We start from the raw sequence: 3,601 nt of genomic DNA on the forward strand, positions 1-3,601 counted from the left end.
AAGCGATCCACCCATTTTTGCTCAAACTTTTGCATAACATAAACATATTTTCCAAACACTACAATCAAAATAATTACTATGACAAGATCGATGCAAAAAGGGAAAGAATATACATGCCTTGATGATTTAAACTCACGATACGACGGATATCGAAGCGAGGGGATGCGAGAACCGATCCGGGACGACTTGTGGCACGATTTCTTGCTGCTGAAAAGAAGTGTGAGGTTGCTGAAAAATCATTGGGGAAGGGGTTGGTTACTAGAAGAGCTTAAGAACCCCTAGCTTTTTCCTTTCAAAAGAGAGGAAACACAAGGGGTGTGTGTGCAAGCCAAAGAGAGTGTGTGTGTGTGCGATGAGTGTTTGTGTATATGTGTAGTAACGTGTGTGTGTGGGAGGGTCTTAATTAGGGGCTTAATTAGGGGCTTAATTAGGGGATTAATTAGAGGCGTAATTAGGGACTTAAAAATAGCTAATTAAATACTAATCCATACTATTAATCTGCCACTAACTATACTAAAACCCCTAAATTTTTATAAAATACACATGTGTCAAGTTTTCAATATTTAAAATCTCCAACTATTCAAATTACTATTTTGAAAAGCGTAAAATCTTAAAATCACATAATAAATTAAATTAGACTTTAAAAATGCTAAAAACACACACACCCCTTGTGTTTTTTCTCTTTTGAAAGGAAAAAGCTAGGGGTTCTTAAGCTCCTCTAGCAACCAATCCCTTCCCAACGATTTTTCAGCAACCTCACACTTCTTTTTAGCAGCAAAAAATCATGCCACAAGTCGTCCCGGATCAGTTCTCGCATCTCCTCACTTCGATATCCATCGTATCGTGAGTTTAAATCATCAAGGCATGTATATTATTTCCCTTTTCACATCGATCTTATCATAGTAATTATTTTGATTGTAGTGTATGGAAAACATGTGTATGTTAAGCAAAAGTTTGAGCAAAAATGGGTGGATCGCTTTTGAAACGATTTTTGGATCTCAAAACACGAATTTTCTGTCATTTTAAATACTGCGACTTTTTGGTCGATTTTCTGGAAACACTTTCAACATGTAAAACGTAGTAATTTTCAATACCTTCAATTTGACAGTAAATTCGTAATTTTTGGATAACAAATGAGTGAGTTATGATTGTTTTCGTGAGATTGCTCAAACTGCACTTTTCTGAAAATGCGTTTTTAATGTGTTCTTGAAGTTTTGGTTGCAGGCTTCGTTGGGATCTCCTGAATCCTTGCTGTTGTTGTTAGGGCAGCATGCCCAAAATGTTCCAACAAAGCCCTCGACATTTTTAAGTATGTTCGACGTGCAAAAGAAAATATTTTAAGTTTTTAAGGTATGCTAAATGTCTTGTGACCTAATTATGAACGGGTTTGGAAGTCAGTGAACGTGGCCGATGACCTCTCCACCCCGGTAAAGTATGATCGAGTTTTGATCAGGATTGGAAAGCGGTAAAGTATGACCAGGGACCAATCCACCCGTTAAAGTATGAACGGGGATCTTATGTATGTAGTTGTGGACATCCCTGCCAGCCCAGTACTGTGGTTTAGTCTGATCAGGTGCATTTATGTATGGGTCTCTTGCTTTGAAATATATCTCTACGAAAAATGATGTTATGTATGCTCAAGTATATATGATGCAAGTATGTTTAAGAAAAGTTTTATGATGATGGTACGTCTACGTTTATGCTACTACGTTCAAGTTTCAAGTATGTTTATGTTATGTCAAGTTTTAAGTATGTAAGCCTTACTTTAAAAATTCATGTGGTTTTATTACGTATTACTTGTTATATTAAGTTTATACGTGTTGAGTCTTTAGACTCACTAGACTTGATCGATGCAGGTGAGGACGAGTTTGAGGAGACGAGGGGCGGGAACCAATGAGCCGACTTGGACTGCGCATGAGGCTAAACCCGAGGACCGCCCATGTTTTAAGATTTTTATGCGTGTTTCAAATACTCTAGATTTTTAAGGGGATTGTTTACGATGTTTATCGATTACTTTAGAAAACTTTATTTATCATTTTTTTTTCGCAAATATGTTGGAGAAACAGTATATTTTTATCGAAATTTGAAGGATGATTACTCATTTAAGAAAATTTTTATTTTTCCGCAAATTTTAAAGTATGTTCAAAAGTACGATACGTTACAAATATGAACACGAACGTTAAAATGTAAGGCCAAGACTCAGTGGATGGATAAAATTGTCGCTGATATCCCCGTCGTCGGGTACCGCAGTTATATATAGATGGATACTTCTATTAGAGCTGATATGAAAGTCACAATTAATTATCTGAATTTAAATAAAGAAAATAAACATGTATAAGTTGATATTATGAGATATGTTATGGTAACATTATGCTTTGACACGCTATGTTTAAGTTCGTATTTTTAAGATCATGAAATGTATGTTAATTACACTATTATTCATTGTTGCATGTTATGTATATGTACTTGTTATGAAAATTCAGGTGTGTTGAGTCTTTAGACACACTAGGTGTGAATGATGCAGGTGAGCATATTAATGAGGAGACTGGAGGCGCCGAAGACTGAGTAGGTGGAGCTGGATGTGCGCTCGCTAACATGAGGACCATACTTTTCCGCATTATACGTTTATGAGTTATGAGTAAAACATGGATATTTTTATACATTTATATCTTTTATATGTTGATGGATTTACAAGACTTTGCATGTTATCTATTTGAACTCTTTTAAACTGCAATATTTTTACCGAGTAGTTGAGTACTTTTTAAAATGTGTGATTGTCAACAGTTATTGCATGCCTGCATTTAAATGTATTTTTTGAAAGTAAGTTAAAAAAATTCTAGAGTATTTTAGTAGTAGACGTTTCAGGTATGAGCTATCAGATTTAACAGTGTCAGAAAGCAGGACATGAGCTGTAATGCATGAAATAAATATTACAACTATAAAATTGTATTGATGACATTTTTGTAAATAAGTTGAAAAATATTGNACAGAGACAGTAGCGAAGAGAGAGAAGAATATACAGTTTGTGATTTTCTTTTTGATCGTGCGACTTATCGGTTTATCCAATCGACGAACCGACTTCAGTTCTGGGATCGTTGACACGAGGTCTTCGATTTGAGGTATAAATTTTATATTTTTGGTGATGTTTGAAATTCGTCGATTTTTGGAATAAATCCGATAAATTGTTAAATCATACTGAAATTGAAGATTGTTGCATAGTGTATGATCTTAACGAAGTAGAGGAGATTATTGTGTTGTTGTTTTGAATTTTTCCCAATTTATTATAATTAGGGAGTTTTAATCGTTGTAAAATAGCCTTTTATTTGATGTTAAATTAATTAGAGTGTATTTGATGGTAGTATTGTGAATTCAATACACTAGAATATTAAATTGATGAACGATAAGAATTTATAATCGAGTTTTATATTTTGTTGAATTAATTGTTGTTGGGCTATTTGATGTTATATAATATTGAGGATGTTATGATTGTATTGATACGGTGATAATGATCTGATAATTGTTGTTGAATTATTTAGAACAACACAAGCCTCGGGAACAAAAAAATAGCCAGATTTTATATATACTCGATTATCAGGTACGT

The sequence above is a fragment of the Primulina huaijiensis genome, chromosome 15, assembly GCF_012295235.1.
Source record: "Primulina huaijiensis isolate GDHJ02 chromosome 15, ASM1229523v2, whole genome shotgun sequence".
Classification (NCBI taxonomy): Eukaryota; Viridiplantae; Streptophyta; class Magnoliopsida; order Lamiales; family Gesneriaceae; genus Primulina; species Primulina huaijiensis.